At 43.2% G+C, this 26,764-nt stretch overlaps 1 protein-coding gene and 1 long non-coding RNA gene across 2 annotated transcripts in view; one reads left to right on the top strand and one right to left on the bottom strand.

Moving 5' to 3' along the window:
* The window catches only part of SLC35F3 (solute carrier family 35 member F3), a 372,006-nt gene that overhangs the window by 123,624 nt on the left and 221,618 nt on the right, over positions 1–26,764 (bottom strand). The window lies entirely within an intron of this gene.
* LOC144580453 (uncharacterized) lies at positions 471–26,711 on the top strand. The gene is made up of 3 exons (XR_013530007.1): positions 471–706; positions 9,389–9,433; positions 23,666–26,711. It is a non-coding gene; the product is annotated as an uncharacterized LOC144580453 (long non-coding RNA).

The following is a 26,764-nucleotide window of genomic DNA, read 5'->3' on the forward strand; positions in this document are numbered from 1 at the left end:
TGAACCCGGGAGGCAGAGGTTGCAGTGAGCCGAAATCGCGCCACTGCACTCCAGCCTGGTGCCTCGCAACAGAGCAAGACTCTGTCTCAAAAAAAAAAAAAAAAAAAAAAAAAAAAAAGAAGGAAAGGAGGAAAGAAGGGAGGAAAAAAGATAGAGGAGCAAGGGAGAAAGAAGGAGGGAGGAGGGAGGAAAGAAGAAAGGAAGAGGGAGGGAGATAGGATGGAAGGAAGAAGGAAGAAGAAGAGAGGGAGGGAGGAAGGAGGGAGGGAAGGAGTAAGGAAGGAAGAAGGAGGGAGGAAGGAAGGAGGAAGGGAGGGAGGAAAAAGAAGGAATGGAATAAAAAGGAAGGAAGGGAGGAAAAAGGAAGGAAGAAAGGAAGGAAGGAGGCAGGAAGGGAGGGAAGAAAAAGGAAGAAAAGAGGAAGGCAGGAGGGAAAAGGAAGGAGGGAGGGAGAAAGGAGGAAGGGAGGAAGGAAGGATTGAAGGATGTAAAAAAGATAAGGGATGGAGGCAGTCTATTAACAGGACCCAGAATTCTAGAATCTTCTAGAATTTCCTGCTTTATCCCAGAAGTTCTTTTGCCGCCTGCCTGGCATCAGGAGTGATGAAGCCATGCTGTCTCGTTTCCCTCTGCTCAGGCCTGTGTCTCTCTCCCTGGCTTGATCTCAGAGGAAGTGGTTTTTGGAGACCAGGGCACTGGACTCAAGGTGAGGAGGGAGATCAGATGCCATTTAGTTCGGAAATAGCTGCCTGCTTGTGTTCCGGATGACTCATCGACCACAGCTGGCCTCCAGTCAGATTCCTCTGTAGAGTGGGAACTAGAATACTGACCTAAATCGGATCCTTGTCAATGCCAGGAGACGACTCCCTTGGCTGGTGTCTGTTTCCAAGGGTGAATAAAGGGGATTGGCCCCCAGGCTGGGCTTGAGTCGGAGGAAGACGTCTGGGTTTGAGAAGGATGTTGCTGAGGCTCCACTCCTTAGTTATTCCTGAGCACAGGCTGGCCAGGACCTGCAGGCAAGTCTTGTTCAATGAGGTCCTTGGAGGCTCAACGTTGGGCAGACCCAGTTTCAGAAGTCCTGATCTCTGAGACAGGGGCCTCCTATACACTGCAAAGCCCTTTGCCTCTCTCCAAAGGCAGCCATCATGTTCTGCCTTGCTCTCGAGTTATTTGTATGCTTGTTCCAGCCTCACCTGGGCTATCAACTGTCTACAGCAGGGACCTTGCTGTTAACAGGGTCTCAGTAATCATTGTTGAGTGAGTGAAAGTGTGGAAAGTCACTAGGGCACAAAGAAGCAGGACTTTTCCAGGGGTCAAGGTGGGCAGGTCTTTGGAGGCAGGCAATGTCAGCTCTGGAAATAGCCCCCTAGGAAGCAGGAAGGGAGCACCACACAGTGAGAACCCCTTGGGTGCCAGCTACCCTGGGCATCCTGCTCCTCACACGGACCCTCATCCCTGCTGGCTTCTTTCTGCTACCTGAGAAACTGGCTCTCCTCCTTGATTGCCTGCTTAGGCCAGTGATCTAGGAAATAACCAGGCCCTCTTAATGACTGACCCAGCTCTGCTGCTCCACTCATCACATAAACACCAGATGCCTCCAAAGATCACAAAAACTCTGCAGTGTTTTTCACGTAGGAGTGGTGCAGTGGGTTTACGAAGTGTCACATGGAGAGGTGCTGAAAACTACTTATCACATCTCCCTGCCTCTCCGCATTTCCTAGCTCCCCCGGCTGCCACATGCCCCCTCATCCCTCCAGCATCCTCACCAGCAAGTCCTTCCTCCCCACACCCTCCTCCTCATCCACACAGTGCCCTCATCAGCAGGTCCTTTCTCCCAACATGGCCTTCCTCTCCTCCTTCCTCTAAACGGACTCCTCACCCACCACCCCCTGCACCCCTACCCACCTCCCCTGGTCATCCTGGGTAAGAGGAGCCTCCTGGGAAGTGTCTCCTGTTATCTGCTCAGGCCGAGGGAGGCCTCTAGATTTCTGGCTCCTAAACCCCTTCTCCTTGCTGTTTGCTTTCCTGAGGGCTTGGTACTGGCTCGCTTTGTCTCTAGTGAGGAACTTTCTTCTGGATATTGATGCAAGCTTTTCTCCGCTGCAAAGAACAACTCGCTCATGGCACTGGGTTTGACTCTTGGCCTAGTTTCTTTTATTGGAAGCTCTCAGGCCCTTCTCTAGGCTTCTAGCTGTTTCCTGCCCCTCAGACTGGCTTCAGAGAAAGGTCAGAGCCTGAGTGGAGTCCAGCACACCTAGATTCTTCAAGTTGGAGGGGGAGTTCAGGTACAACTCCCGCATTCCCGGTGCTAGCTGTTCTTGGGTATTGCCTCTGTTGCCCAGGCTGGAGTGCAGTGGCACGATCTCAGCTCACTGCAACCTCTGCCTCTCAGGTTCAAGCGATATTGAGCACTGTCTCTTGAGCTACCACCTCACTGAAAGCAGCCATTCTGTTCCCAGTGCTGCGTTCTGCTTAGCAACCATGAAGGTGGGCTCTGATCAGTAATACTCCCCAAAGGCCTGACATGCTGAGACCATTAACCTCAGAGTGTGCCTCATTCTAGTCCACTAGAACTGTCCTGGGAACTCACTGAATGGGAGCAAACATTTTGCATGCCACAGATTGCCAAATGACCCTCTTGGCCAAAAAAATATAAAGTACTCCAAAGAAATAATTGTGTCTTTCCACCAATAAGCACTGAGGATGGCTCCTTCTCCCTTGTTTTTCAGGTATTTGTTGGCTCACCCTAGGCATAGAGTCAGTTGTATTCATAAGAAATTGTACTAATCGCCAGAAGAGTAGCTGCAGGAAAAAGGGAGAGAGATGTCGCAGAATTGAATCATATTTAAGCAACACATCTTGCTTTTTGCAAAAGCAAACAACCAACCAAAAATCCTGCTTAAGGCAAAGCCTGTTCCTTGCTATGAAGCAGAAAGAGAAGGTCCTGCCAAAGCTGGACAAAAGCAAAAACAGATGAGGTATAGAGGTGTGTCCCCCTCCCGAATGAGCCACTGTGAGTCACCTTTTTTCCCAAAGATGGGTTTATTAGTGTACAGCGAAAAGTCATCTGAATCCCCAATAATTCCCTGGAGTTCTCAGCAGGGTTTGGAGGGCTAAATGATTTGTTCCTAAAATTGTCTAGTTGGTGCCACAGTATTTCTGGCTCGTGGATTCCTACACTACCTTCTAACAAACAGTTTCTTAGGCACTAGGACAAAGGTGAGCTTCTCAGGGCTCCAGGGGTGCATCTGAAGTGATGCTCTGGGGCTGTGGCAATTCTGAGCTATCCGGAGCCCTCAGCAGGGGAAATCATGCTGTGTTTGTGTTAGCCAGAGTTTATCATCAACAAGATAATAATGTTCTAGTTTGATGGGACCCTCTCTACATGATCTAGTCCAAATTTGTTTTTGGATTTTTATCAATCTTTGTTTCGCTTTTAAGATGATTATCTTTAGAAATTCCATGTACTGCTGATCAGAATAAAAATTGATATATCCTTTTCGAAGGTTGATGATATATATATAAAAGTTGTAGCCTCATATTCACAGTTTCTCTTTTTAAACTTTTTTTTCTAAAAAAAAAATCAGATGTGAACATAGATCTGCTACAAAGATGTTCATTCAAGTTTTATTACTCTTAATACACTGGAAATAACCTAAATGTTCATCAGAAGGGAAATGGCAAATAAAGTATGGTGTATTTACACAAAACATAAGCTAGCTGAGAAAATAAGTTATTCAATAACACAGGTAAAATGCCAGAGAGGAAAAAAGGTATACATTTTACAGCCCACAGAATCCTTATACATACTACATATTCCCTTCACATGTAGCTCATATCATATCACTCAACATATATGTGCTCATATGTTATCTACATGTTATCTATACCTAGCTCATATATTCAGAGAAAAATGGAATAAGCTTCCACTTTTTAAAAGTTTTCATGTCTTCTAACTACCACAGTTAACAACAGCGAGTCATTCCCTTTCTCTGACAAAGAAGGTTGTCAACTTTTAAAGTTCAGTTCACTGGGGGATTGTGTTGAAACCATTCTTGACGCTTAAGAATAGTTTAACAGGTCTAAAAGATGAGTCTCTTGTAAACAGATACAAATGATAATAAAAATGAGAAAAATCTTCATGAACTGGGATATGTAAGATGAGAAGGAAATTTTTTCTCTTTTTAAATATTTTGACAATTTCTGTTTTTTTAAAATGTAAAACTCCTTTAAGTCTGTGCTTTTAATGTCACTGTCCCTTTGTCTTTTTATGTGTTTATTACAACATCAAAAGTAAATGAGCACTCTCATTTTCCTTATTTTAAATATTTCATTTTCTTATGTCCTTTTTATTTTTTCTTGCAATATAAATGTTCAGAACGTGCTGTTAATGAAACATAAGAAAGAAGGTGAGAGATGCTTTTAATAACAGTATTGCATTCCTCTGATGACAATTCCTTCAGGATTGAAGGAATCAGGCCGGGGGCAGTGGCTGACACCTGTAATCCCAGCACTTTGGGAGGCTGAGGCGGGTGGATCATGAGGTCAAGAAATCAAGACCAGCCTGGCCAACATAGTGAAATCTCATCTCTACTAAAAATACAAAAATTAGCTTGTCATGGTGGCGCATGCCTGTAGTCCCAGCTACTTGGGAGGCTAAGGCAAGAGAACCGCTTGAACTAGGTGGAGATTGCAGTTAGCTGAGGTTGCACCACTGCACTTCAGCCTGGGTGACAGAAAGAAGGGAGACACTGTCTCAAAAAAAAAAAAAAGAAGGAATCCACACCTAGAGTCCTGAGCTGGGGAGGGTCACTGGTTGCTCTTCCACGCAGGGGCAGCTCTCTATTGGTGGTTCAGCGAGGAGCAGTTAGTTGCCTTTTCTCTTGCTGCTTCCTTCTGCTCCAGTCTCACGGAGGCCTTTCCTAGCCCTCTCCCCATCTCTTCACTCCAGCTGACATGAGGTTTTGGATTTTTCCTTTGAGTATGCATGAGTGAAGAAGTTATTGTATTGTTATCTGTCTTAGACAGGAACATGGGTAATCTCTTCACATCCTGGCCAATCTCTGGTTCCCTGGCACCTTGAAATGACAGCTGATTGAAATGCGGAGGGCTCCCGCTCATAAGGGAGGCTTGTGCTCTGGCAGAGTGGTGGAAAAAACAGTAAGACAGCCCCTTCGACACATTGCCTTTATTCCTTTCAACATGTCATTCGCAGGTATTGGCTTCAGGTCACACAGATAGGAAATTATTTAGAAACAGTGTTTATAAATGGGTTTGTGGTTGCCGGTGATATATTGTTTATCAATATGAATACTTCTTGGTGTGGAATTATTTGATTTTGATATGTCAAAGCTCAAATGAATGAACTATGACACAATTCAAGACTTCCCCCTTGTCTTTTGACTTTTTTTCTTTGCCACTGTCTAAAACATGCTCCTGTTTATTTGCGCATATCTTTTAAAAATTTTTTATTTTATTTTTTTTAATTTCCCACCCTCACTTCCTGATAGGCCCTAGTGTGTGTGTTGTTCCTCACTGTGTGTCCATATGTTCTCACCATTCAGCTCCGACTTATAAGTGAAACATGCAGTGTTTGGTTTTCTGTTCCTGCGTCAGTTTGCTGAGTATAATGGCTTTCAACTCCATCCATGTCCCTGCAAATGACATGATCTTGTTCCTTTTTATGGCTGCATAGTATTCCATGGTGTGTATGTACCACATTTTCTTTATTCAGTCTGTCATTGATGGGCATTTAGGTTGATTCCGTATCTTTGCTATTGCATTTGCACAAACCCTAACTCCTCCTATAAACCATTGCTTTTTGTAAAACTAAAAAGATGGAAAAAACCACATCCTAAACCAAAAACATCATAAGCAGAAAACTACCAAGCATCAAAACCCATTCAAGTCTTGTATTCCACTCTGGGGGTGTGGACCATCCTCAGAAGAGCTCTCTGCTGAGCTGAATTTATGGGAAATACTCACAGGAGAAGCTCACTGATTTTTATTTTTATTTTTATTTCTTATTTAAAATGAGTGGGTATTAAAAGTTCTATTATAGCTGGATTCTAATTTGGGATTTGTAGCAACCTAACACATCATCTAAGATACGAAGGATGTTTGTAACTTGAAAATCTGTCTCCGGCAGTGTCATTCTCAAAATTTAAGGCAATGTAACCATGGTACCAGTAGCATTATTTGATTTATTAATGGGATGGACAACATGAAGCACAAAAATTTTACTCGACCACCCTTGGCGCTAGCTGAAGCTATCAAATATGTCAGCTTAAGTTGTTAGCACAAACAAGAATCAAAAACCACTTCCATGGCAAAATAGCTATAATCCTGCCCAGAAATGATATAGGTAAACACAAGTTTGTCTTCATCCAAGCACATTACATATTAACTCATAGGACACTTCTTTATGAATCTAAATAGTAGTGATCAAATCACACTGGGATTTGGAGTACATGGGCCCAATTCAGTTGTGAGGGTGCAGCCTCTCCTGCATTTTGTGACTGTTCTCTGCTGCTTTCTGGTGGACTGTGGGTTGTGGCTACAGCTGACATATTGGGCTCCTGCAAAGGAGGGTCCGGACACTGTTTAAGAGCATTGACTCTCTGAGGTAGAAAGGGTTTTGGAAATCATCTTGTATATCACCCACAGTTTGGGACAGGAAGGAATAAAACTAAGATGACAGAGAAACAAAAAACTATGGCTATTCTGGGAACAGTAAACAGAAGCAACCTAAATATACCTCCAGAAGTGCACAAGCCAAAATGACGAGGTCTGTCTCGCAGCTGTGGCTGTAATGAAGCCGAGAGTATTTTAGATTGATGGGACCTGCCTGCATTTCAGAGACTGTTCTGGAGGTAAAATAAAGAGGCCACTCCTTCTTGGATATCAGTTTTAAACTTTGGACAAGATTCAGGAAATTTATATTGTCTTTAAAGTGACTCTGTTTTTAGAAAAGGAAATTGTGCTTTTAGGAAAAAAATACTTCATTTTAAGAAATGAAAGGCCATGTAAATGCTTCCCAGATCCAAGTGGAAGTTTTTGGGAAAATGAGGGACTCCTGGGGAGAGGTGATAGGTGAAATAGGGCATCTGGTAAGGCTATCAGGCAGTTTTGTCAGAAAGAAAGGCAGTAGGCACAACAGCAAACTCTTACTTCCTGCCTTCAAAGAATTGGCAAGACAACCCATGGAGCAGGAGAAAATATTTGCAAATCATATGTCTAATAAGAAAGTTGCATCTAGAATACATGGAAAACTCTTACAACTCAATAATAAAAAGACAACCCAATTAAAAATTGGCCGAAGAGTCTGCAGACATATTTCCCCAAAGAAGATATACCAAGGCCAATAAACACATGAAAAGATGCTCAGCATTATTAGCCACCAGAGAAATGCAAATCAGAACCACAATAGACGCAGACATCTTTTTGACATACTGATTTTTATTCCTTCAGCTCTATACCCAGAAGTGGGATTACTGGATCATATGATAGTTCTATTTTTAGATTTTTAGGCTCCTCCATATTCTTTTCCGAAATGATATTAACTTACATTCCCACCAACAGTGTGTTTTTCCCGTTTCTCTGCACCTTCACCAGATACATGCTATCACGTACCTTTTTTGTAACTGCATTCTAACAGGTAAGAGGTAACAGCTCACTGTGGTTTTCGTTCGCACTTCCCTGATAGAGATGTTGAGCGTTTTTTCATATGCCTGTTAACCATTTGTATCTCTTCTTTTGACAAATATCTGTTCAGGTCCTTTACCCAATTTTTAAATGGGATTATCTGTTTTCTTGCTATTGAGTTGTTTGAGTTCCTTATCTTTTTGTATATTAGCCCCTTATCAGATGTATGATTTGAAAATATTTTCTCCCAATCTGTGGATTGTGCCTTTGTTCTGTTAATTACTTCCTCGGGTGTGCGGAAACGTTTTATGTTGATATAATCCCACATGCCTGTTTTTGCTTTTGTTGCCTGTGCTTTTGGAGTCAACCAACAAATCATTGCCGAGACCAATGTCATAAAGTCTTTCTCCTGTGTTTTTTTTTTTAATTGCATTTTAGGTTTTGGGATACATGTGAAGAACATGCAAGATTGTTGCATAGGTACACACGTGGCAGTGTGATTTGCTGCCTTCCTCCCCTTCACCTATATCGGGCATTTCTCCCCATGCTGTCTCTCCCCAACTCCCCACTCCCCGCTGTTGTAGGTCTTACATTTGTCTTTGAGCTACTTTGAGTTGATTTTTGTATATGATATATGAGATAAGGTCCACTTTTATTCTTCTGCATATGAATGAATATGCAGTTTTCCCAGCACCATTTATTGAAGAGACTGCCCTTTCCCCACTGTATCTTCTTGGCACCTCTGTTGAAAATAAATCGTCCATAAATACTTGGGTTTACTTCTGGGCTTTATATCCTATTCCACTGGTTGGTGTGTCTGTTGTTATGCCAGTGCCATTATGATTTTTGTTTTCTTTCTTTTCCCTTTTCTGTTTTTCAAGGCAGGGTCTCACTTCATTGCCGAGGCAGGAGTGTGGTGATGCAATCATGGCTCGCTGCAGCTTTGAGCACCTGGGCTCAAGCAATTCTCCCACCTCAGCCTCCAGAGTAGCTGGTACTATAGGCACATACCACCGTATCTGGCTAATTTTTAATTTTTTTTTATAGAGATGAGGTCTCACTACGTTGCCCAAGCTTGTCTTGAACTCCTGGACTCAATGAATCCTTCTGCCCTGGTCTCCCAAAGTGCTGGGATTATAGGCATTTGATTATAATGCAGCAGGAGCGGCCGTGGGAAACGGATCTCTGGAACACCGAATATAGGAGGAAAGAGTTGATTCGGCCAGGAGCCTGAGCATAATTTGTCCAAAGCTCAGCTCATCTAACAAAGGAAGGTTCTGCCTTTATATAGGCTTATACTTTAGATATTACACATGGAAGAATCTTAGGTTTATAGTTTTAGAAATAACATAAAAAAGGTCTTGGTTTACAGCTTCAGGAATCACATATGAAACGGTTCCGGTTTACAGTTTTAGGACTCACACGTGAAAAGGTTTCTGGTTTGATCTTGTTTTAAGTAAAAATAGAGCCTTCTGGAGCGTTTCCCCAAGACCAAGCCTGCCACCTACAGGAAGGTGAAACAGGAGGCACCAGTCGGTCAGCCTTTTCTTCTGTTGAAATGCAGAGTGATGGTCACAGGGGGAGTTCATCTGAGATGCCTGGGTCTCTCTCTTCAATAATAGCTTTATAATATACTTTGAAATCAGGTAGTGTGATACTTCCACTTTGATCTTTTTACTCAAGATTTCTTTGGTTATTCAGGGCATGGTGACAACAGTTAATATTACTGTATCGTATATTTCAGAATTGCTGAAGAATAGATTCTTTACATCCTCGCCACAAAAAAATGGTAAGTTAATGAGGCAATGGATATGTTAACTATCTTAATCTTTCTACAATGTATACATAAATCAAAACATCACATTGTGCCCCATACATATAATTATTAATTGCTGATGAACAAAACTAATTAATTTTTAAAAACACAATGAGGTAACACTTCATACCTACTAGAAGAAAAAAGCAGACAGTAACAACTGTTGGAGAGGATGTAGAGAAATTACAGTCCTCATCCACTGCTGGTGGAAATCCACTTTGGAAAATTGCCTGGCACTTCCTCAAAAGATTCAACAGAATTATTATACTACCTAGCCGTTTCACTCCGAGGTATATACCCATGAGAAATCAAAACATATGTGTATATACAGAAACTTGTGCATAAATGTTCAGAGCAGTGTTACGCATAATAACTCAAAGTGAAATCCTTCCCAAACATCAATGTTCTGCTGTCTCATCCAGCACCCTTTTCTAGGAACTGTTTCATGTTTTTCAAGGAAACACTATACATAATCCACGTAATCAACACGAAAATGACCAAAAACGCCTTCACGGGAACGAATTTCTTACTTGAGCAAAACTTGCCAATCAAGAACACCTATTAACTGCTGTGCTAAGTATTTCTTCTTTTTTCCTCTAAAATCACTGGGCTGCCAAAGTTGAGACTCACAGGTTAACCGTCTCTCAGATGCCCTGGAGCACAAGCTGGTTTCCCCAGGCCAGCACACCTTCCTGTGTTTATGTTTATAGCATACCACAGGTGAGGGTTTCTCACAGCCAAGTGCTAATTATGACCAGGGTCTGTGTAACTTATTGGAGAGTAAACCTCCTGGATATTGTTCAGAATAAAACGTGTACACGTTGTTCAGGATGTTTCTGTTTTTCTTCTTGGTCTTTCAACACAACAGATGTGCTACTGCAGCAAACATGCTCACATCACAACCTGATGCTAGTGGTTTTGAAATTTCTTTTCCTTCAAATTGATGTCATTGAGCTAAGGTCAAAGAAGATTCCAGCATCTCTGCTGTGCTCCACTTTGCAAGGATCTCAGCCCTCTGTAGGAGGGAGAGCAGGCTTGTGGGCTGAGCTCTGCTGAGCTGCCATCCTCTACCCTGAGGTACTTGTGAGCATGAGAACCGCCCCTCTCACTTCCCTCAGCACCCTTCCTGCTTCCTCTCCACACCAGGGAGTGATCATGGAGGGGGTTCATCCTCCTGTTAGTCATTCACTCATTTGTTCATTAGTCCAATAAGTGTTTTATGAGCACTTCCTGGTTTTATGTACCAGGCACTGTGCTGGAGATGGATAGACTCTCTCCTTGACGAGGTTCCTCTGAGCCCTCTTCTCCATTATATGCTTAGAAACATATGTGGGCATCTCCAGAATCTCTTCTCCAGTGATATAGGAGGAGGTAACTCACTATTACTTCCCTCATCTTTGCCCTAGAAAGACTTGAACAAACTCTGAGTTTCTAACAGCACAAGGCCCTATCCCCCAGATGGCCTTCCCCTCCCCCTTGAAGTGATAAGGGGTCTGTTCACATGTGTCCTTGGGTACTTCCCACTTGCTGATCTTCTTCCAGGGTGCAATTGTTCTTTATTCTCCTAGAGCCTGAGTGCAGTTTTGATGAGCCACAGCTAAGTCCCCTGCTCAGAAAGAAGTGTCCACATTAAAGCGGCCTGGAGGGTGCTGAAAGTATGGTGGCCAAGAATGGCTCCCAAAATATATACTCTTTCCAAACAGACAGAAATCCATCATCTGTCTGTCACCTAATTGCTCCTCAGCACAACTGGGTGCAGTGTGGGCCAACAGGACAGGAAACAGGAACATGGATTAAAAACAAGAGTTGGGACCAGGCATGGTGGCTTACGCCTGTAGTCTCAGCCCTTTGGGAGGCCGAGGCAGGCAGATCACGAGGTCAGGAGATCGAGACAATCCTGGACAACATGGTGAAATCCCGTCTCTACTAAAAATACAAGAATTAGTTGGGCATGGTGGCGCATGCCTGTAATCCCAGCTACTTGAGAGGCTGAGGCAGGAGAATTGCTTGAATGCGGGAAGCAGAGGTTGTAGTGAGTCGAGATTGCGCCACTGCACTCCAGCCTGGCAACAGAGCCAGACTCTGTCTCAAAATTTAAAAAAATAGGCACATAAACCAACTGGACAGAATAGAGAACCCAGACATAAATCCAAATACTTCAGCCAACTGATCTTCAACAAAACAAACAAAAACATAAAGTGGAGAAAAGACACCCTATTTAACAAACGGTGTGGGGATAACTGGCAAGCCGCATATAGGAGAATAAAACTGGATCCTCATCTCTCAGCAACAGAATATATATGGACTATTTATCAGAATATGTATATATATGTATGTATGTACACACACACACACACCCCTACCCCATGGAATACTACTTAGCCATAAAAAGGAACGAATTAATGGCATTTGCAGCAAAACTGGAGACTATTATTCTAAGACAAGTAACTCAGGAATGGAAAACCAAACACATGCTCTCACTCATAAGTGGGAACTAAGCTATGAGGATGCAAAGTCATAAGAATGATGCAATAGAATTTGGGGACTCAGGGGAGAGGGTGAGAGGGGAGTGAGGTATAAAAGAGTACAAACTGGGTTTAGTGTTTATTGCTTGGGTGATATGTGCACCAAAATCTCACACATCACCACTAAAGAACTTACTCATGTAACTAAATATTACCTGTTTTCCCAAAACTTATGGAAATTAAAAGAAGAAAAAGTTCATGCAATCAAAACAGAAAGAGTAGCTCCAAGACCCACATAGGTGTCCACAAGACCCCTTAAAGGCTTAGAAATGTATGTGGGCATCTCCAGAGTCTCTTCTGCAGTGATACAGAAGGAGGTTACTCACTATCACCTCCAGCACATCCGGGTCTTGGAATGCTCCATTTCTGTTTGTTTTTTATTTTTATTTTTGTATTTTTAGTAGAGATGGGGTTTCACCACGTTAGCCAGGATGGTCTCGATCTCCTGACATCATGATTCGCCCACCTCGGCCTCCCAAAGTGCTGGGATGACAGGCGTGAGCCACCATGCCAGGCCTATGTGCCAATTTTTATACCAGCAGCATGCTGTTTTGGTGACTATGGCCTTAGAGTATAGTTTGAAGTCAGGTAGTGTGCTGCCTCTAGATTTGTTCTTTTTACCTTGTCTTGCTTTGGCTATGTGAGCTCTTTTTTGGTTCTGCATGTTAGGATTCTTTTTTCTAGTTTGGTGAAGAATGATGGTAGTATTTCAATGAGAAATTCACTAGATTTGTAGATGGCTTTTGGCAGTGTGGTCATTTTCACAGTGTTGATTCTACCCCTTCATGAGCAGGGGATGTGTTTCCATTTGTTTGTGTTGTCTGTTATTTCTTTCAGCAGTGTTTTGTAGTTTTCCTTATAGATGGTTTTCACCTTTTTGTCTAGGTATATTCCTAAGTATTTTATTTCATTTTTGCAGCTTTTGTAAAAGGGGTCAAGTTCTTGGTTTCTCAGCTTGGTCACTGTTGGTGTATAGCAGAGCTGCTGATTTGTGTACATTAATTTTTTATCCCAAAACTTTGCTGAATTTATTTAATAGTTCTAGGAGCTTTTTGGAGGAGTCTTTAGGGTTGTCTAGGTTTACAATCATATTATCAGCAAACAGCAACAGTGTGTCTTCCTCTACTGATTTGGATGTCCTTTATCGCTTTCTCTTTTCCAATTGCTCTAGCTAGGACTTCCAGTACTATGTTGAATAGAAGTGATGAGAGTGGGCATCCTTGTCTTATTCTCAAAGGGAATGCTTTCAACTTTTCCCCATTCAGTATGATGTTAGCTGTGGGTTTGTCATAGACAGTTTTTATTACACTGGGATATGTCCTTGTATGCTAATTTTGCTGAGGGTTTTAATCATAAAGTGATGCTAGGTTTTACCAAATGCATTTTCTGCTTCTATTGAGATAATCATATGATTTTTTTTCAAATCAAATTTATTTATTTAATTAAAAATCGCAAATACTATGGTGAATGAAATTAAACACCTCTGACCACAAAGTTTACACTGTAGGGTTTGAAAAATAAAGATCATTAGATAATAAATAATCCCTCATATAGTGCGGGTCGTATAAATTGGTACTTCATTCTGAAAGAGGGCTTGCCAATGCCTACACAAGCTGAAGAGAGAAATATATTTTAATTATATTTGTGGTTAAATATCTACATAATGGCACAAATTTATCTTTTTTTAAAAAATTGTACTTTAAGTTCTGGGGTACATGTGTAGATCTTGCAGGATTGCTGCATAGGTACACACATGCCATTGTGGTTTGCTGCCTCCATCCCCCCGTCACCTACATCAGCCATTTCTCCCAATGTTATCCCTCCCCAACTTTCCAACCCCCCTACTGTCCCACCCATAGCCCCCCCACCCCCAACACACCCCAGTGTATGATGTTCCCTTCCCTGTGCCCATGTGTTCTCACTGTTCAATACCCACCTATGAGTGAGAACATGTGGTGTTTGGTTTTCTGTTCTTGCGTTTATTTGCTGAGAGTAATGGTTTTCAGATTCATCCATGTCCCTACAAAGGACATAAACTCATCCTTTTTTAAGGCTGCATAGTATTCCATGGTGTATATGTGCCACATTTTCTTTACCCAGTCTATCATTGATGGGCATTTGGGTTGGTTCCAGGGTATTCCCTTGATGTAGTATTCTCCCCTCCTCCTTTTCCTAGGGATATGGGTTCCCGAGAGCTGAACTATAGTAATTTCTCTTCTGGATCTAGCCACCCAGAAGGGCTACCAGGCTCTGAGCTTGTACTGGGAGGTGTCTGCACAGAGTCCTGTGATATGAAATATCTTCAGGTCTCTCAGCTATGAGCCATGGATACCAGCACCTGCTCCCATGGAGGTGCAGGGGAGTGAAATGGACTCTCTGAGGATCCTTAATTGTATTATTGTTGTGTATTGTAGCTTTGTGATGCTTGGCCTCCTGCCAGGAGTTGGCACTTTCAATACAGCATCAGCTGTGGTAGTAAAGGGAGGATCAAGTGGTGGGCAGGGCCCTAGAACTCCCAAGAGAATATCCCCTTTGTCTTCAGCTACCAGGATGAGTAGGGAGGGACCATGGTGGGGTGCAGAGCTAGGCATGTCTGAGCTCAGACTCCTCTTGGACAGGGCTTGCTGTGGCTGCTGTGGGGAATGGGGGCTGGTTCCCAGGTCAATAGAGTTATGTTCCCAGGAGGATTATGGCTGCCTCTGCTGGGTCATGCAGGTTGTCAGGGGGAAAGCTGGCAGTTCCAGGCCTCACCCAGCTCCCACACAAACCAAAAGGCCAGTCTCATTCCAACCACGCACCCCCACCTCCCCAGCACTGAGTCTGTTTCTAGGCACTGGGTGAACAGGGCTGAGAACTTGCCCCAGGCTACCAGCCTCCCAGCTGAGAAAGTAAGCAGGACTTTCATGCCTCCCCATCTGTTGAGTCTGCACATAAGATTCACGCCCTCCCCCAAGTTCTAGCTAGGAATCTCTGGTGGAATTGTTACAAAACTCAGCTGGAGCTTTCCTTCTCCCTGTGGTCTTTTCTTAGTTCTTCTGGCAGCCTTCCCCAGGGACCCTTGTGAGACAAGTCCTAAATGACTTCCCTGGGGACCCAGAGAGACCATAGGACTCTTCCCACTGCGTCCTCTCCCTCTGTATTTCACTTAGCTGTCTACATTGTCTCAGCTCCAGGTAAGGCCAAATCCTTCTCCCATGATCTGGACTTTCAGATCCCCCAGTGAGGGTATGTATTCAGGGGTGGATATTCCTCCTTCCCCACTTTCACATTTTGGGCACTCAGTATTTGGGCTGTCTCCTGGGTCCTGTGGGAGGAATATGCTTCCTTCAAAGGGTCTGTTCTCTTGGTTTTCCTGGTATATTCTTGCAGTAGTTCTTGTAGCAAAAGTTCACAATGTGGTTCTCCACACCCTGCTTTGTCATCCAAGTGAAAACTGCAATTTAGTCCTGCCTCCTATCTGCCATTATCAACGCCCCCCCCCCCGCCCCGCTTGGAGCTACTCTTTCATACTTTCTGTGCCTGGGATCCTTTCTTCTTCCCCATTTGAGTCACTTTTTGAACAACTTTGCATTTGTATAGGTGAAACTGGTGGGTTTTCCATTTGTCTAGCAGGTTGGAAACCTTAGGTACAGTATACACTTTACAAACTGGTGTGTTTTGTGGTTGGCTGCTTGTTTCTTTCACATCACCTGGGGCTGGCAGGCAGCAGCTGCTGTCCCTAAAGAGGTGCAGATGGAAAGCATCAACACTGACAAGAGCCCATCATCAACTTCCCTTTCCTGATAAGGGAGTTGCTCTGTGAATCAGGCCAATTCCCCTGGAACCACAGGGCCAGGAGATCTGGCTGTGCAAGGGAGGGTAGGAAAAACTAGAGGACCTGAGATGGGGAAGGAGGAATGAGAGAGACAGAGGATGTAGAGCCAGGCTAGAAAGCACAGAGTGAGAGCACATCAGAACCAACCAAACAACAACAACAAAGAAGGGCTCCACAGCCCTGAGCATTTCTGAAGTCTCAGGCTCACTATGGGGCCTCTTGCCGTAGAGTTCCATCAATATCGCAATAATACCTACCTTGCAGGTTGCTGTGAGGTTTAAAGGCGCTAATACACATGGGATACCTGGCCCAGCATGCTGACCTTAGGAAGTCCCTACAACTACCAATGTTATTTAAAAAAATTATTAAGATGGTGGACCCATGATCAGGCCCTTGTGTGTCAACAGAACAGACTATCTGGGATTCTGATGGCATGTCCATCCTCTTTACCTGCCACTTGGCACTTCAGAGTCTTAGGGCACATGTCATATCTCACTTCAAATGAGGTACCAGGTTGGCCTAGGACAAGAATTCAAAAGGACTGGGAGGTCTAGGAGAGGGCACCCAGCTTGTCTCATTGTCAGAGCAGAGGGGCAAAGTCAGCCCTTTGCTCACGGCTTGCCACTGGAATTTGGCATCGGTCTCTCCATTGAATCTCTGTTTGCTAGCCATGCCTTAAAAAACAAATACTGCTCAGTTGTCAAAGTTCACCTGGTCTTGCCAGCCAAATGCAGGAGCATTTGGCCAACATCATGAGTCTGATGACTCAGCATAGTGGAGCCCACTGTGTGCTTGAGCAATGCTTTAAAGCAAGTCAGGAATATCAATGTAATGAGACTGCTTAGTCAATCTGCACCCTGCTGGGTGAATTACACTCCAAACACCTGCTGGTTAGAGCATTCACTGCAGCTGAGCATATTGCCAGCAACCCTTCCCTGGTGCCCGTTTCTATCTCTTTCTGTCAGTGGGGACCTCCTTAAAATGCTGCCTTCAGACAAACTGTCTACACAGCGCTCAGCCTATGCCAGTCACTATGTAAACTAGGAATCTTTTTACAGACAGTGAATGTTAAAACCAGCAGGACACCATGAGTTGCTTAAAGAGAGAGTGACAATAAAAACAATGGCTAGAATTTGAAGCAAAAGGGAACAATCTCTTCTTCATACGGGGATAATAACAGAGCAAACCTATTGTAAAATCAACGCATTCTTGGCACAGATCTGCAATTCGGCAGGTATCCAAATGTTGATGTGATAAATGGTAACACAGCACTGAGTATCTTAATCAATACCTTAGGTGCACATTTGAGGACTCCTTAAATATCCCCTTCCAAGCCCCTGCCATCACCCCTGGGTATTCTACAAAGCAGAGATGGCTTTTCAGAGTGACCCCGGGGAGGAGCGGTAGGCTCGGCATCATGACCGCAGTGCCCCAGCCATATGAAAGTAGGCTGCAGCCAAGGGTTCCACCCCAGAAGAAGCATTAATGCCTTAAGTACAACCCAAGCTACTAATTAATTCAATAAATAGGCCTTTTGGAATGGCTTCATTTAAAATTATAAAATAAAATATATTTGCTAGTCTCCTAAAACATTCCCTTTTCTACAGAGCTACCTCTTTCTACTCCTTGTAGTGAAGAGTCCAGCAAAGAGCTGAGCAATATGATTGGCTTCGGATGCATTTGAATAGTCAGCAATCCTGGGATATATCTCGGGTGTCCCTTCTCACGTCTGGTGATGGTTTTGCCTCCCAAAGTGTCCTCTCCTTCTCCTTGGCTCTAACCCTACCCAACTTTCCAGAACCAGAGTACACCCCTGCCCCAGAACGTCTTTCCCGATCACCTCATCTTGCAGAGCTCCGTCCTTCTGCTGCACGTATTTGTCTCATAATCATTTCTGTGTCTTGTACTCTCCCTCGATGTATTCTTTAGATTCATAACATTATGGTCATGTAGCTTGTCTCCTGTTGTAGGGTTGCTTCTTTGCTGGGACTGTGCCCACTTTGGTGTTCTCCATAGAATGCTTCTCAGACGTAGTGTGTGGTACAAATGCCCAAGATCTTGTGAAAATGCAGAATCTGATTCAGTGGGTCTGTCTGGGGGCAGGCCCTGAGATTTTGCATTTCTAATAAGCTGTCAACTGATGTCAAAGCTGGTCTATCTGGGGACCACATTTTGAGTATCAAGGGACTATTGTATCTAGGGCAATGTCACGTGTGTGGTAGATTTTCAACAAATATGTTACTCATCATGGGCTCTTTTACTACTTATTCTCTACCGTGGCCTGCAGAGCTGAGTCCTCCGTCCCCTTTGAGGAGCAAATACGCAGAGGTCCTGAAAATTGTGTGCTGGCCTTTGGTCATCCCCAGAGCCAGGATGGGCTCCACGCTCCTCCCACCTGCTCTGGCCTGTGGCAGCATGCCCACATTCTGTCTATGAGCAAAATAACATGCATCAGGCACTGTGACGGCGGTGACAAAAGAGACAAAATGTCAGGTCTCATAGCTTTGAAAGATGAAAATTTCCTGCCCATTAAATAAGCATTTCTCAGGTTGTTTTCTCCATGGGTGCTAAATATTAAAGTCACAGGTCTCAGCACCTGTGTAGGCTCAAAATATGCTCCATTCCACAAGCCGCTATGTTTTGCCGACTTTACAAACCACATAAAATAGTTTGAATACAGAAAACTTCAATCTACACAGAGAAATGATATTTTGCCATGTGACTGAATATTTTTAATAAGATTATATTTCCTGGGGAAAGTACAAAAATCAGCAATGCAAGTAATAGCAGCAAGCAAGACTGTTATGGTTCATAAATGATCCAAGTATGGATGATAAATGACAGCAACATGCGCATGTAGGTTTTATTGTTTTAAGCGGTGTCCTACGCTAGTAAAGGATAAACTGCCAAAGAACAATATCCTGGAGACAGCTAGACATATTTTCAATACAGCTAACAGCCTACAAAGTAACCAATGTGAATTTGAACGGAATGCCCCTTTTTCGTAGTAGCTTATATGTCTTTGAATATCTCAATAAGTGTAGGCTAACAGAAAAGTAGAATAAATTGTAAACTGCTCTGCCAGTGTCTAGCACCTGGCAGGGATTCAACAAAGGAATGTTGTTAAACAAAAATGAATGAAGGGAGGGAGGAAGACAGGGGTAGGCGCCCTTATGGCTTTGTGAACAGGTCCACAATGTGGTAGTTTGTACTTGAACCAGAAGTTGTATGAAAATGAGACATGAACATTTACAGGTCATAGTCACTGTTATTAAATAATGGGTGCCACACTGTACAGCTCGTCCTTAGCTGACTAAAGATGAACTCCACTTACAGGCATTGACACGCAGAGATGGAGCTACCAAGGACTCATTGGCCAGGCCAGTGACACAGTATTGTTTTAATGAAAAAGAATCAGGGCCGGGCGCGGTGGTTCAAGCCTGTAATCCCAGCACTTTGGGAGGCTGAGGCGGGTGGATCACGAGCTCAAGAGATCGAGACCATCCTGGTCAACATGGTGAAACCCCGTCTCTACTAAAAATACAAAAATTAGCTGGGCGTGGTGGCGCGTGCCTGTAATCCCGGCTACTCAGGAGGCTGAGGCAGGAGAATTGCCTGAACCCAGGAGGCGGAGGTTGTGGTGAGCCGAGATCGCGCCATTGCACTCCAGCCTGGGTAACAAGAGCGAAACTCCGTCTCAAAAAAAAAAAAAAAAAAAGAAAAAAAAAAAAAAAGAAAAAGAATCTAGCCTGCTACGTATTTACATGTATACACTCACTGAAGGTCTATATCATGTCAAGTCCAGAGTACTTTAGATTTTCACAATGACAAAATAAGAATTCATTTGCTTAAAAAAATTAGAATACATCATTCTAAAATATTTACATCTGTAAAAGAGAACAAATCAGAAAATAACTTATAAAGATGATTCTATAAAAATAAGAACTTTTGTATCATTAAGAAAATCTGGCTGGGTGCAATGACTCACACTTGTAATCCTAGCACTTTGGAGGCTGAGGCGATCACATAAGGTCAGGAGTTTGAGACCAGCCTGGCCAACATGGTGAAACTGCCTCTACAAAAAATACAGGAATTAGCTGGGTGTGGTGGTATGCACCTGTAATCCCAGCTACTTGGGAGGCTGAGGCATGAGAATCACCTGAACCTACAAGGTAGAGGTTGCAGTGAGTGGAGATTGAGCCACTGCACTCCAGCCTGAGTGACAGAGCGAGACTCTGTCTCAGAAAATATAAAATAAAATAAAATCTTAAGCAAAGTAAAAAGGTAAAAAGGCAAATAAAATTTTAAAAATGCAAACTGTAACTCAAGTAATTAATATCCCTAATATAGAAAAGATATAAAAATAGAGAAACAAAAGACCAATGATTGTATAGTGCAAATAGCACTTCACTATATGCTCAATCTCATTCATAAGACAAAAATGAGATTTAAAACTGCACTGATAAAACTTCTCATCAAATTGGAAAAAATCCAAAAGTTTGACACTATCATGTAATTAGCAATGCTGTGGGAAAATTGGCACTGTCGGTCATTGCTGGTGGGAATATGAAATGGTACAACTTCTATAAAGAAGAATTTGGCATTGCTCAGCAAAATGATGTTTGAATTTACCTTTTGCTCCAATTATCCCACTTCTGGCAATTAATGTCAAGAAAGATACTCGAAGATGTATGCACAGGGTATTTATTACATGTAGCACAAATGCCCACCAGCCGGGGAAGGTGAACAAACCAGGACACAGCCAGACAATGAACCTGAAGAAAGCAACAACACTCTTAGAGCCCAGATCAGGGTGTCTAAATGCTGTTTTCCACTGAAAGACACAGAACACCTTAGAAAAATGGCTAATTCTGAGTCTGGAGTAATAAATGTGCAAGAAAATCCCAGAATATGTTGTCATACAAGACATCTATCAATTAATCAATCAATCAATCTAGCTCTCAAAGAGTTAGGTCAAAAGGAACTGTTCCAACTTTAAGAAGCCTGCTCTGGCCAATGAAGGAACAATTGGAATATCATTAAGGATAGTAACTGTAATGGATATGAACATACAGAACACGCTTGAATCCCTGAATTTATAAAAATACTTGAAGAAAAAAACCTTATTGGTTACCTTTAGAAGATATTAGAAATCCAACTTACTGTTTTTAAATTGGTTAAGAAAAAGTAAAAATTAATTAATTCCTTTTGCCATTCCTACATAAAATGTTCTTTAGGGAAATCAAATCATTGATGAGAGGAAGCTTCTCTTCACAGAAGTTTTCCAGTTAGTAAAAAGAAAATAATAGAATATCACTATTGCACAGTCTCTGATCAATTAATGAATTTAGGCAGTTCATTAATAGGTGCTATTGACAAACAGATAACCAGACAATATGTTTCTTGTAGTGAAACTACACATAACCAAATGTGAATTATTCTAAAAAAAAAGAAACCAAAAGAAACAAAGAAAAAAACCAGAATAAGATCACAATGCAAGCAAGCTTTTATCTAATTACATCTAATTATCAACTTACAGGAAATACAGAGGACAAAATAACATGGTAAATGACACCATAGAGATGCAATCAGCAACATTCACACTGGAAAATTCTCAAGAGAAACTGCTGTCTTCAACAAATGAGTTATAAGAGACAAGGAAAAAATAGAGGAGGCACCTATAGATTGAAAGATATTTTAGAGACCTCTCAACTAACTGCAATATGTGGATATGGATCTTATTTAAATCCTGATACAAACTATTACAAAAAGGATGTCTGAGATAACTGGAGGGATTGAACAGTGGATAATTTCTAACATCGTGATAACATTTGGACACAGAGTCTCACTGGGTCACCCAGACTAGAGGGCAGTGATGCAATCTCGATTCACTGCAACTTCCACCTGCTGGGTTCAAGCGATTATTGTGCCTCAGTTTCTCTAGAAGCTGGAATTACAGGAACGTACCACCATGCTGGCTAATTTTTGTATTTTTTTTGTAGACACAGGGTTTTGTCATGTTGGCCAGGCTGGTCTCCAACTCCTGACTGCAAGTGATCCGCCCGTCTCAGCCTCCCAAAGTGCTGGATTACAATCATGAGCCACCGCACCTGGCCATGTTTTAGAAATACATATATTCAGAAATATCTTAAAAGAAATTATATAATATCTGAATTTTCTTCAAAGCAATCTAATGGGAAGAGGGGATGGATGGTGCTATAGATGAAATGAGATTGGTCTTGAGTTGCTAAGTGTTGAAACTGGGTGGTGGATACATGGTGGTTCACTGTACTATTTCCACTCTGGAAATGTTGAATTTTGAATAATAAAAAGGTAAGACAAAATGTAAGATTACATAAAGGAACAGGAATCTCCTGTGTCTTCCCTGCCTGGGTTTGTGATGACTTTTATTTCTGTAACACTTTACTCCAAGCCTCCTGTAAACATTATGGGATTCAAATCCACTCTCAGTTGTCTTTGCAGTAGGAGGTGGCCACTGAGAGAATTAAGGAAGAGAGGTGAATGAAGTCTCCACGACTAGGACTTGAAACAGAGAGTGACCTGATAATTCTAAATTCAGTGACATGATCGCTCCTAACCAGACGTGTGAAGTGGGATAAAGGGGTGCGGGTGTGTACATGTGTGTGCCCGTGTGTGTTCTACAGTCCTAGGGGGATATAAGCATCATCCTTGAGTTGCTAGCTAGGCCTTCTCACCCAGCAGGGAGGAGGGTGCTCTCAGCCACATTCACCATACAGAAGGGATGTCTTTCCTTTCCCTGCACCCCTCCTTCTGAAGAAAGGGATTTAAGGAAACCTGAAGGTCAAGGCGGCCATCCCTTTGTCCCTATTTTGTAAGCTCTAAACTTGGACTCATGGAAACACCATGGGATACACTGACCCTAAGATCATTAGGCATTTCTGAGAAAATCTAATGTGGAGGTTTAGCCACATCCATTTGAAAAAGACGGAAGTCAGAGAGCCCCACAGTGGGGCAATGGCCACCTGAGGCTCACCTATACAACCAACAAAGCACCAGAACTGGAGCTACAAACTGTCATTTCTAGCCAGGTGCTGTCATTACTCGCCCTCACTTCCTAGGGGTTGGTAGCAGATTATAAAAAATGTCTATGGAAATCAAGCCCTAACAATTCTAGGGTTGAGCTATAGGAGTGATACTGCTGAACTGCTGGAATTTCCTTCTGCAGTGAGTCTGACAACCCAAGGTCATGGAAGCTGAGAAGAGGATAGAGTTGGGGGAGAGGCTTTTTTCCTTTTTTCTTTTGCTCTTTCGTTCTAAGGAAGCATACTGAATTCCACCGCTGAAGTCAAAGAGGCTTTTGCTGTCAGTCTCAGACAAATGCTTCCTTCTGCTACGTGCCGCTCCACTCCCTTTATTCTCTTCTTTAATTGAACCTGAATTGCAGTTATTTTTAACATAATTGGTAAAAATTCAAGAGAGTTAATGCCGTGTCCTTGGCTCATAAAAACCTTGCTTTTCCTTAGATGTGCTTCAAGTCAGTGCTGATAAGAATGCCAGGCATTAACTGTAGGATAACTATAGTTAACGATAATATATTATCTGTTTCAAATAGGAGAAGGATATTGAATGTTTCCAACACAAAAAAATAATAAATGCTTGAGATAATAGATATGCTAATTATCCTGGTCTGATCACTATACATTATGTGTATTAAAATAGCCCCACGATGTACCATCTTATTTGTCAACTAAAAAATTGTTAAAAGCCAGGTATTAGTGAAGAAATTTTTGAACATTTGAATTAAACCTGCTCTCCCAAGTATTCAGGCTTGTTTGGTAAACGAACTGTCTCCTGATTGTCTTTGTTTCAAATGCTTTTCATTAGCTTCATCCATTAGCTTCATCAAGAAGATGGACCTTCAGCTGAATTGGAACATTCCCTAAAATTCTCTGTTCACTGAAACAACCGGTGTAGGAGTTCTATTCTACTCAGGTCTGAAATTATCCCAGCTGAGGAAGTTCTCAGCTGTGCAGAGTCAAGAAACAGAGCCGTGAAGGAGGCTCAGTGGAGGGAATGTGAGCCCCGAGATGGAACACCTGGGGCTGCCTGTGTCGCACTGAGCCATCACACACCTGTCTGTGCCTGTTTCCATGTGCATTAAGAGGAGATGAGAGTCCAGCTTATGATATGTTGGAAAAGGAAAAACTGTGCAGACAGTATAGGATCAGTAATTTCCAGGGGTTAGGCGGAAGGATTTTTAGGGCAATGAAATGGCTCAATCTGATACTGTAACAATGGAGACATCCACAGAATGTACACCAAGCGGGAATCACAATGTAAACTAGGAACTCTGGGTGGCGATGATGTGTCAGTGTGGGTCCGTGAATGGTAGCAAGCACAGCACTCCGAGGGGGGAGGCTGGCGGTGTGGGAGGCTGTGCATGTACGGGGGCAAGGGGTTATATGGGAACTTACTGCTTAGTTTTGCTGTGAACCTAAAACTGCTCTAAAAACTTTTTTTTTTTTTTTTTAAGGAGAGGGTAGAAGCTTCCTAACCTATCTCCTAAGACTTCTGTAAAGGTCAATGAGACAACCAATATAAATGGTGGCTGAAAATGGCCAGATAAATATATGTAGTGTGCTTACAATTAAAAGTCATAGTAAGAGATTTTATTCCAATTGACTGAAGGCATTGGAGGGATGAGTTCGGTTTCAAGGGGCGTGGGCTAGGTGATTCCCCTACCGGTTATGCGCTGGGACTTCATGTGAGAAGCAACACAGCCCAGCTACACGGCGGGGTGATGGGCCCACTGGAACTTCCACAACCGAATGGCAACAGTCTTTCAGAGGAGGAACCTGTGGCGCGGTGCTCTTACTACTAAAGTGCTATCACTGCTCTACCACTTTTAGAATTACTCTTTTGGAACAAGTTTCCAGAATCTCATTTTAGCATTCTCAAGTGATGAATTTGGTTTCTGGAAAGGGTTACAGTGTGATAAGTCAACCATGCCCCCAAATGATTATAAAGCAATGATAAGCTGATGTTCTTATTAGATAGTGAGAAATGAAAGAGATGCCATCTGAGTTCAAAGACCATCTGAGTTCTGGAACTCACCTGATTGCAAATTCTTCCCAAGCTCAGCTTCCTAACTTCTACCTTAAACAGTACCCCACAGCTAACTCAGCCCCTACAACTCTGCAAGTCCTTCCTTTAGAGACACCAAGACTCTGACAAGTTGGTGCTCTCCCTGCTCAGTAAGTGTAGCAAAGTCATCTTTGTGTGGTCTTTGTATGGGGGCTTACACACTGGGCAGGGGCCAAGCCTGCCCACAAACCCCTGGCCTTTTTCATGCTGTTTCCCCCCTTTCTGTCTTCCTCACTCACAAAGAAAGGTTAGCTCTGTTCCTGTGTACTTCTCTCATCCCGGTGGCTTGGAGGTGCCTCCCTCTTAGAAGTATTTATGGTTTAACCTGAAGCCTTAGAAGATCACTGCATTAGTCTGTTTTCATGCTGCTGATAAAGACGTGCCTGACACTGGGTAATTTACAAAAGAAAAAGGTTTAATTGGACTCACAGTTCCACGTGGCTGGGGAGGCCTCACAATCATGGCAGAAGGCAAGGAGGAACAAGTCATATCTTACGTGGATGGCAGCAGGCAGAGAGTGCTCGTGCAGGGAAACTCCCCTTTTGAAAACCATCAGATCTCGTGAGACCCATTCGCTATCATGAGAACAGTGCAGGAAAGACCGACCCCAGATTCAGTCACCTCCCACCAGGTTCCTCCCATGACACATGGGAATTGTGGGAGTTACAGTTCAAGATCAGATCTGGGTGGCGACAAAGCCAAACTGTATCCACCACAACTCAAACCAACATTCCAGGTCCCTCACAAGAATAATTAGCCAAAGAAGAAACTCCAGTTCTGGTGCCACGTGGGTGGAGGGAAAGCTCTTGGTCAGAGCTTCTGGAACGTGGTTACAGCTGTCCAGAAAGCCTCACAACAAGAACCAGGAGAGCTGTGTCTTTTTGTTTTGTTTTTGCTTTTTTGTTTGTTTGTTTTTTTAAATTAAGGTAGGTTCCTGGTCTCCACTTGTAGATGTACAAGTTCAGTCTGTCTGGAGTACAACTCAGGGGCTGGCACGTTTTATGACCACCCAGATGGAGCCATGGTGGTTCTGAAGCGAAGGCTTCAGACAGAGAAGGCTACCCCCGTGGCTCCCTGTCAGCCCACCTCGCCAGTTTCTTTTCGGCTGGGCTCTGAGTGTGAGTCTAGTGAGCATCTCAAAGGACTTCCCAACTGATTCTGATGAGGATGCTGTTCCTTCATAGAAGGTCAAAGTCAAAGGAACCGGCTTGTCCCACACATTTATGGAGGGGGCCTCTGGGGTCTTCAAAATGCCGTGAGTGGATCAAGCCTGAGTTACTGCAGCTGAATCCCTTTCCAACATCACACCAGACATCTCTTTGTCCAGGTTGGGAAAAGGCTTTTCCACTCTATGAACAGATGGAGCAGCTTTCTCTTTTCTTCAGAAAGTTAACTGCCGTAAAACACTTGAAATCTCTAGTCACCCGCAACTGCTGTGTGATTCCTCCTCTTTGGGTAAGAATGCGGAGCTGCCAAGTGAAGCAGAATGTGGAGAAAGGCTTCAGAGCCTCTTGGCGGCAGGATTTGTTTCATGCGGAACTGCAGCATATGGTTCAGGTAGGAGATCATGGATGTTCCAGAAGAAAAGAGACGTCCCATGCTCTGCCTTCTGATCCTCTCCAACCCCTCTGGCAGAAGGGCTGAAGCTGCCTGGGGGTCAATCCTGGGCACTTAATGTTGGCAAGCACTTTTGAGACAGGTGGAATCTCTGAAGGGGAGAGTGGGCTTGGAGCTACGCTTGAGAGAAAAAGCGTTTGCCTTGAGAAAGAGTGGAGGCCAGGGACCTCACTCTTGTAAGGAGGCAAGTGCCACAGGGCAGCAAGGGGTGCTGACGGCGGA

Source organism: Callithrix jacchus, chromosome 19 (genome assembly GCF_049354715.1).
Source record: "Callithrix jacchus isolate 240 chromosome 19, calJac240_pri, whole genome shotgun sequence".
NCBI classification, from domain to species: Eukaryota; Metazoa; Chordata; class Mammalia; order Primates; family Cebidae; genus Callithrix; species Callithrix jacchus.